This window comes from Lipotes vexillifer, unplaced genomic scaffold (assembly GCF_000442215.2).
Source record: "Lipotes vexillifer unplaced genomic scaffold, Lipotes_vexillifer_v1.1 scaffold317, whole genome shotgun sequence".
NCBI lineage: Eukaryota > Metazoa > Chordata > Mammalia > Artiodactyla > Lipotidae > Lipotes > Lipotes vexillifer.
The window spans coordinates 707,961-717,783 of NW_006782029.1; the positions used below are offsets into that span (position 1 = coordinate 707,961).

The window sequence follows — 9,823 nt, forward strand, 5'->3', positions numbered from 1 at the left end:
GGGAGGTGATATAACTTATTTGACAAAAGTTACAAAATGGAGTAATTCATAACAGAGCAGGAATTAGACCCAAGGTAACCTAAGTCTTAGTAAGGGTTCCTAAATTCCTACATACTTTTTTTCGGTTGGGCAAATCAATTTATTTATCAGTACTAAACTAATTATATAAGGTAATGTTTCAAATCTGAATATTTCCTTTAGATCCCTAAATTAAGTCATTAACCTGGGACAGAGAAGCACTGTGTGTGTGTGTGTGTGTGTGTGTCTGTATGTATGTCTGTGTGTGTCTTCAGTGTTCAGTATTATTTTTGCATTAAATAAAATCCAAGTCAGAGCCACAATGAAATACACTCATCTGTCTCCTATTGATTTGCGACTCATCCTAGATCATATTAGGATTTTATTGCTCAATAAACAACACTAAAATTGAAGTTTATTGGAACTGTGATGGTTGGACATTTCCAATCTGTGTGTGGAAGACCCAAGCCAATACCAAACTAATATGTTAGAAGAAACAATTAAAAAGAAATTAATTCTGGTAAATGATCATTGATTCTGATGGGAGCCAAGAGTTTAGACATACAGATAAATTTATCTCCTTTCTGTCTTATTAGTAATCCATTCTAACTTTCTATCTCATGGTAATTCAAGTTTATATCTTAGTTTTCACTAATGTATGACTAAAATGCATATATTTAAGTCAAACATGATCAGATTCCATAAATAAACGAAACAAACACATAGAGAACTCTCTAAAGATTAATTCCATCCCAAATGCTAGATGATTTTACACAGAAATCTTAAAGTGTCATTATGTCATTCGTCCAAAAGTCAATGTGTGACAGTTAATATGACCCTACAAGCTATTTTATTTCTAAAAACAAGAGATAGTTTTCCAGGAACAAAAAAATGGGGTGGGAAGCATAAGATAAAATACATTAAGAGTGGTTCCAATAAGAATAAGAGGATTGAAAAAGCAAGAAATAGGTCTGAGAAAAAAAAACCATCTGGAAAAAGAAAGAAGACTATTTAAATCTGTGTGGATTTAGTTAAATCAGTACAGTAGAGATGAATAAAAATTAAACAAGATGCACAGAAAAAGAAAATCCAGATTTAAAAGTCTAAAAGAAAAAATAGGAATAAGATCCTAAAAACAACTATAAAGTACCAAGAACAGAAACACCATGATTACTCAAAACAGAATTCATTTTGTTTGCAATTAATAATTGTTAGATTGCATTCTAATTTTGGTAATATTGTAAAGAAAAAAAACCCTTTACTGTGCTTAGTCTCAGCCCTCCAGCATAATTATAAATACTCTCTTGTGCCCAAGAATAAGAAATAATGGGCAAGACTAATGAAGCTATAGATTTCTTTTTGCACATTATTCCTTTTTAAAAATATGTATCAACTCTATTGGGACTCTTTTTTTAAATTTAATTTTATTTATTTACTTTTATACAGAAGGTTCTTATTAGTTATCTATTTTATACATATTGGTGTATATGTGTCAATCCCAATCTCCCAATTCATCCCACCACCACCACCACCCACCCCCCGCTTTCCCCACTTGGTATCCATACATTTGTTCTCTACATCTGTGTCTCTATTTCTTCCTTGCGGACTGGTTCATCTGTACCATTTTTCTAGATTCCACATATATGCGTTAATATATGGTATTTGTTTTTCTCTTTCTGACTTACTTCACTCTGTATGACAGTCTCTAGGTCCATCCAGGTCTCTACAAATGACCCCATTTCATTCCTTTTTAATGGCTGGGTAATATTGTCTTGTATATATGTACCACATCTTCTTTATCCATTTGTCTGTCCATGGGCATTTAGGTTGCTTCCATGATCTGACTATTGTAAATAGTGCTGCAATGAACATTGGGGTGCATGTGTCTTTTTGAATTATGGTTTTCTCTGGGTATATGCCCAGTAGTGGGATTGCTGGGTCGTATGGTAGTTCTATTTTTAGTTTTTTAAGGAACCTCCATGCTGTTTTCCACAGTGGCTGTATCAATTTACATTCCCACCAACATTTCTCCACAACATTTCCAGCATTTGTTGTTTGTAGATTTTCTGATAATGCCCATTATAACTCGTGTGAGGTGATACCTCATTGTAGTTTTGATTTGCATTTCTCTAAAAATTAGTGATGTCGAGCAGTTTTTCATGTGCCTCTTGGCCATCTGTATGTCTTCTTTGGAGAAATGTCTATTTAGGTCTTCTGTCCATTTTTTGATGGGGTTCTTTGCTTTTTTAATATTGAGCTGCATGAGCTATTTATATATTTTGCAGATTAATCCTTTGTCCATTGATTCGTTTGCAAATCTTTTCTCCCATTCTGAGGGTTGTCTTTTCATCTTGTTTATAGTTTGCTGTGCAAAAGCTTTTAAGTTTCATTAGGTCCCATTTGTTTATTTTTTTGTTTTTATTTCCATTTCTCTAGGAGGTTGGTCAAAAAAGATCTTGCTGTGATTTATGTCAAAGAGTGTTCTTCCTATGTTTTCCTCTAAGAGTTTTATAGTGTCCAGTTTTATATTTAGGTCTTTAATCCATTTTGAGTTTATTTTTGTGTATGGTGTTAGGGAGTGTTCTGCTTTCATTCTTTTACATGTAGCTGTCTGCTTTTCCCAGCACCACTTATTGAAGAGGCTGTCTTTTCTCCATTGTATATCCTTGCCTCCTTTGTCATAGATTAGTTGACCATAGTGCGTGGGTTTATCTCTGGGCTTTCTATCCTGTTCCACTGATCTATATTTCTGTTTTTGTGCCAGTACCATATTGTCTTGATTACTGTAGCTTTGTAGTATAGTCTGAAGTCAGGTAGTCTGATTCCTCCAGCTCTGTTTTTTTCCCCTCAAGATTGCTTTGGCTACTCAGGGTCTTTTGTGTCTCCATACATATTTTAAGATTTTTTGTTCTAGTTCTGTAAAAAATGCCATTGGTAATTTGATAGGGATTGCACTGAATCTGTAGATTGCTTTGGGCACTACAGTCATTTTCACAATATTGATTCTTCCAGTCCAGCAGCATGGTATATCTCTCCATCTCTTTGTGTCATCTTTGATTTCTTTCATCAATGTCTTATAGTTTTCTGAGTATAGGTTTTTACCTCCTTAGGTAGGTTTATTCCTAGGTATTTTATTCTTTTTGTTGGAATGGTGAATGAGATTGTTTCCTTAATTTCTCTTTCTGATCTTTTGTTGTTAGTGTATTGGTATGCAAGAGATTTCTGTACATTAATTTTTTATCCTGCTCCTTTACCATATTCATTGATTAGCTCTAGTAGTTTTCTAGATAGATAACCCTAATCTTTAGGGTTATCTATGCCTAGTATCATGTCATCTGCAAACAGTGACAGTTCTACTTCTTCTTTTCCAATTTGGATTCCTTTTATTTCTTTTTCTTCTCTAATTGCCATGGCTAGGACTTCCAAAACCATGCTGAATAATAGTGGCAAAGTGGACATCCTTGTCTTGTTCCTGTCTTAGAGGAAATGCTTTCAGTTTCTCAGCTTTGAGAATGATGTTTGCTGTGGGTTTGTCATATACAGCCTTTATTATGTTGAAGAAGTTTCCCTCTATGCCCACTTTCTGGCGAGTTTCTATCATAAATGGGTGTTGAATTTTGTCAAAAGCTTTTTCTGTATCTATTGAGATGATCATATGGTTTTTATTCTTTGTTAGTATGGTGCATCACATTGATTGATTTGCATATATTGAAGAATCCTTGCATTACTGGGATAAACTCCACTTGATCATGGTGTATGATCCTTTTAATGTGTTGTTGAATTCTGTTTGCTAATATTTTGTTTAGGATTTTTGCATCTATATTCATCAGTGATATTGGTCTGTAATTTTTTTTCTAGTATCTTTGTCTGGTTTTCATATCAGGGTGATGGTGGCCTCATAGAATGAGTTTGGGCGTGTTCCTTCCTCTGCAAGTTTTTGGAAGAGTTTGAGAATGATGGGTGTTAGGTCTTCTCTAAATGTTTGATAGAATTCACCTGTGAAGCCATCTGGTCCTGGACTTTTGCTTGTTGAAAGATTTTTAATCACAGTTTCAATTTCATTACTTGTGATTGGTCTGTTCATATTTTCTATTTCTTCCTGGTTCAGTCTTGGAAGATTATACCTGTCTAAAAATGTGTCCATTTCTTCCAGGTTGTCCATTTTATTGACAAAGAGTTGCTTTTAGTAGTCTCCTATGATGTTTTGTATTTCTGCGGTGTCCATTGTAACTTCTCCTTCTTCATTTCTAATTTCACTGATTTGAGTTCTCTCTTTTTTTTGATGAGTCTGGAATCAATTTTATCTTCTCAAGAATCAGCCTTTAGTTTTATTGATCTTTGCTACTATTTTCTTTGTTTCTATTTCACTTATTTCTGCTCTGATCTTTATGATTTCTTTCCTTCTACTAACATTGGGTTTTGTTTGTTCTTCTTTCTCTAGTTCCTTTAGGTGTAAGGTTAGATTGTTTATTTGAGATTTTTCTTGTTTCTTGAGGTATGACTGTATTGCTATAAACTTCCCTCTTAGAACTGCTTTTGCTGCATCCCATAGGTTTTGGATCATCGTGTTTTCATTGTCATTTGTCTCTAGGTATTTTCTGATCTCCTCTTTGATTTTCTCAGTGATCTCTTGGTTATTTAGTAACGTATCATTTAGCAGCGATATGTTTGTGATTTTTACATTTTTTTCCCTATAGTTTATTTCTAATCTCATAGTGTTGTGGTCAGAAAAAGATGCTTGATAGGATTTCAATTTTCTTAAATTTACCAAGGCTTGATTTGTGACCCAAGATGTGATCTATCCTGGAGAATATTCTGTGTGCCCTTAACAAGAAAATGTAATCTGATCTTTTTGGGTAGCATGTCCTATAAATATCAATTGAATCTATCTGTTCTACTGTGTCATTTAAAGCTTGTGTTTCCTTATTAATTTTCTGTCTGGATGATCTGTCATTTGGTGTAAGTGAGGTGTTAAATTCCCCAACTATTATTATGTTACTGTTGATTTCCTCTTTTATAGCTGTTAGCATCTGCCTTATGTACTGAGGTGCTCCTATGTTGGGTGCACTATTTACAATTGTTATATCTTCTTCTTGGTTTGATCCCTTGATCATTACGTAGTGTCCTTCCTTGTCTCTTGTAACATTGTTTAGTTTAAAGTCTATTTTATATGAGTATTGCTACTCCAGCTTTCTTTTGATTTTCATTTGCATGAAATATCTTTTTCCATCCTCTCACTTTCAGTCTGTATGTGTCCCTAGGTCTGAAGTCAGTCTTTTATAGACAGCATATATATGGCTGTTTTTTTGTATCCATTCAGTGACCCTGTTATCTTTTGGTTGGAGCATTTAATCCATTTACATTTAAGGTAATTATCGTTATTTATGTTCCTATTACCATTTTGTTAATTGTTTTTGGTTTGTTTTTGTAGGTCCTTTCCTTGTCTTGTGTTTCCCACTCAGAGAAGTTCCTTTAGCATTTGTTGTAGAGCTGGTTTGGTGGTGCTGAATTCTCTTAGCTTTTGCTTGTCTGTAAAGCTTTTGATTTCTCTGTCAAATCTGAATGAGATCCTTGCTGGGTAGAATAATCTTGGTTGTAGGTTCTTCCCTTTCATCACTTTAAATATATCATGCCACTCCCTTCTGGCTTGTAGAGTTTCTGCTGAGAAATCCACTGTTAACCTTATGGGAGCTCCCTTGTACGTTATCTGTTGTTTTTCCCTTGTCACTTTTAATAATTTTTCTTTGTCTTTAATTTTTGTCAATTTGTGTGTTTCAGCATGTTTCAGCATGTGTTTCAGCATGTTTCTCCTTGGGTTTATACTGCCTGGAACTCTCTACACTTCCTGGACTTGGGTGGCTACTTCCTTTCCCACATTAGGGAAGTTTTTGACCATAATCTCTTCAAATATTTTCTTGGTCCTTTCTCTCTCTCTTTTCCTTCTGGGACCCCTATAATGTTAATATTGGTGTGTTTAATGTTGTCCCTGAGGTCTCTTAGGCTGTCTTCATTTCTTTTCATTTTTTTTTTTTTTCAATCCACAAGCATTTATTTACAATTCTGAAAACTTCCACATAATTAAAAATGGGACAGGGCTTCCCTGGTGGTGCAGTGGTTGAGAGTCCACCTGCCGATGCAGGGGACATGGGTTCGTGCCCTGGTCTGGAAGGATCCCACATGCCGCGGAGCGGCTGGGCCCGTGAGCCATGGCCACTTCGCCTGCGTGTCTGGAGCCTGTGCTCCACAATGGGAGAGGCCACAACAGTGACAGGCCCGCATATCGCAAAAAAAAAAAAAAGTGACAATAGTAGTAAATTACTATTTGGATAAAGAAAAGATACAAGTTAGCACAACACAGTTTACAAACTTACAATTAGGCACATTCAATTTGGTGCTAAATCATAAAATATTCTTTTGCAATTATGAAAAATATCCAATAGGCACATAATGGCCAAAAAGTACAAATGATACAAATATTTATAGACATGACAATGTACAAATTGTGACATAAGTCTATCAGAAACTAGAAAATCTATGTTGGTCTTATAATTCCAGCTTGCTAAAAGATAGAGGCTTTGGGTGGGAACACAAAAATTTCCAGACCTGGCCATAACAGGGTTTCCAGAAAGTATGGGAACTAGCAAAGAGTAGGCCTCTGGATGGGAGTGGGTCCAACATGAGATAAAACAATGCCTTAATGGGTATGTAGTATGCTGGGATGGAAAATATAGGAGCAAGGGATATTTGGAGAATCATACAGCTAAGTATTTGACACTAACAAAATCTACCAGTATCTGATAGGGCCTCAGATACCATGCAAGGGTTTGAGGGATTCTAGTATTTAATTAAATCAAAATGTGACAATGGGAAGAATTAAGGACAGCCTCAGGGGTAGATTAACTGGGTATGTTACACCAAGACATGTCTCAGTTAACCTGATGGGTTCAAAATGCAGCAAGTGGGTATACGGGACAAGACAATACCCTAACTATAAGAATAAAGGTTTAGGGGTTTCCCTGGTGGTGCCGTGGTTGAGAGTCCGCCTGCCAATGCAGGGGACACGGGTTCATGCCCCGGTCCGGGAAGATCCCACACGCCATGGAGCAGCTCGGCCCGTGAGCCATGGCCGCTGAGCCTGCGCATCCGGAGCCTGTGCTCTGCTACAGGAAAGGCCACAACAGTGAGAGGCCCGCGTACCACAAAAAAAAAGAATAAAGGTTTAGGTCAGGGTAGGGCTTGATGTTCCTAAGTGTTGAAATAGAGCTCTTTAGTTTCTTCCTCCTACATGTAAGATTCTTTCATAGGTTAAGATGATGCTGAGCCTGCAACCTAAAGTTAAATGGCTGGAACTAGGGAGAGAAAGTAAGTTACATAGGCTCGGAAGTAGGAAAAGCCTAACTAAGGGTTTGCCTAAATAGAATTGAATGCTGGAACTGAATATTTTAATATGTAAACGTTTTACTGATAACAAAATTTGTCTTACCACACTTCCCCCAATCTCCCACCACCCACCCTAACCTGCAGTAGCTATGGGTCCCTTGATTTCCATGGAAATATAGAGAAAAGAGACACTGACCTGGCCTGCAGGTATTTAGTAAGTTGTTAGCCTCACATCACATACTAGTATCATGTAAGTAGGCCACCTGAAATATGAAGCTTAGGGGAAAAACCTTGAAGAAAACTTAAAAGCTTAAGCCACATCTCTATACTACAACACCTTTCACAATTTCTTCTCAGATAAGCATCATCCCCCTCAGTGAAAAAAATCATATCTCATAATAGGAAAAACAGGCCTAAAAATTAAATGTGTGTCTTTGGAGGTCCCATCTATGGGATATCTTCCTGGTACTAGAAAAGTCCCCAGAAAGATCAATCTTTGCACCCCCCTCAAGCTTACCACCAAGGATAATGACTAGATCCATAGATTTCCTCCCTCAAACCAGCTTACCTCACATATAAATCATTAGCAACTCAGCCCTTACTCACATTATCACAGTCACAAGAGTGGTTAGGGAGAAAAGCACTAACCAGGAGAACTAAAAGAGGTAATCCAGGCCAAGTTGGGCTGATGGCAGATATCTGCTCCTTACGCTTGGGTGCATAATGCGACTCACCACAATGCCTTTTTCACAGACCCTTTTTAAAGTTTCTCCACAAAATCCAACAGGTCAAGTTAGTTCATGATGCTTCAAGATAAACAATCGTCAAGAGAAAAACATGCAATATGTCTTACAATGTTGGAGTCCTTAAAAATATGACAAGGAAATAACCATGTAGATAAAACCAGAGCATTTAAAAAAATCTGTATTCTACTAACATACCAGTGAATGCTATTAATAAGGTAATATGACATAAAACAAAATGAAAACTATATGTAAGACTGTTCTCTTTAGTGTACAGAATTCATGGCAGTTGCTGCACTATCTAACTACTTAAATATATCTATAACTGTCTGTTCTGGTAATACAAAATGAGGCCAAAGTGTGTCAACTTGTTTCCCACAGAAACCAAAAAATCTACATGAATCTCTTTTCTCCTGTGCCCTTTCACCTTATCTGCTCCCAATTCTCCATGAATGTCCTCTTCTTTCTCTAATTATTCTCTTCTTCATTTTGTTTGGCCTTGCACCCAAGCATGCAAGACAGAGAATCCTAGAGGTCCAAGATTCTAGAGTGGCTGTTTGCAAGGGCGAGGAGATTACAGTAACTGCCACACTGTATATACTTCTGTGCAAAGAAAAAGGGACAGTATTCAGAATGTCTCTCACATATAAAAGAGCTGGATGGCAGGATACCTGTGTGGCCCAAGGAACTAGAGGTAGCAAATTATAGGCAAAAGAATTGCAACCAAAGGCTGGAAGAGGAAAGGTTTGCAACCAGCTCTGTCTCCTAGCTCTCTGGTATTTGCTTCCAATGGGCAGAGTCTATTTTGTGAAGCATCAAGCACTGAAAAGAAGACTCCTGCTGCTGGAAGTTGACAGAAAGTAACATCCATGAGGGTAGAATGCAAGATCAAGGCTTGTCCTGCAGATGAGGTAGCCAGTCCTGTTTAAACCATGGGTACAGTGGACACCAATAAGTCTTGACATTATCTTTATTTTCTTTCAAAAACCCATTAACAGCACATTGGAATTTAAAAATAGTGTCATCATCTGGCATCTGATGCCCAGTTGTACAAATTCCTAAATAAGGAATAGTTTCTGGTAAGTCCTCTGGCTTATAATTGGGGCGAGTATATGTTAAGTCAATAATCAGCCCAAGTTCTTCATTCTATTCTTGGATTTTGTTTAAAAAGATCCAAGGGGGAAAAACATTCTTCTGGAGCAAGATTCTTTTCAAAACTCTTTTTTAAAGGAACTTTGAAAGCAATGAAATGAGTCCCAGGCATCCGTTCTCCAACTGGGAGATAGTCTTTCCACCTTTCCAGGATGTGCTTTCCACCCTTCCTCTTGGCCGACAAACGTCCAGAAAAGCCGTGACCCTGACCACAGCGCTCGCGGGCATGATGCCACTGGCTCATGTGACCCCCAAGATGCCGCCCACCCAACGCCAAGAGTGCCAAAGTCACCAACCCGGCGCCCCTGGTGCCAGAACAAGGCCCCGAACCACAGGCGCCTAGGCACAAGCCCACGCAGCTCGCGGACCTCCTTCTACTGCCTCTTTTCATTCTTTATTCTGTTCCACAGCCGTGAATTCCACCATTCTGTCTTCCAGGTCACTTATCCACTCTTCTGACTCAGTTATTCTGCTATTGATTCCTTCTAGTGTAGTTTTCATTTCAGTTATTGTATTGTTCATCTCTGTTT

General features: G+C 37.4%; 1 pseudogene; it reads right to left on the reverse strand.

Moving 5' to 3' along the window:
• Positions 1-8,956: 8,956 nt before the first annotated feature.
• On the reverse strand, positions 8,957-9,591 carry LOC103072119 (RNA/RNP complex-1-interacting phosphatase pseudogene; annotated as a pseudogene).
• Between the last annotated feature and the right edge of the window lie 232 nt (positions 9,592-9,823).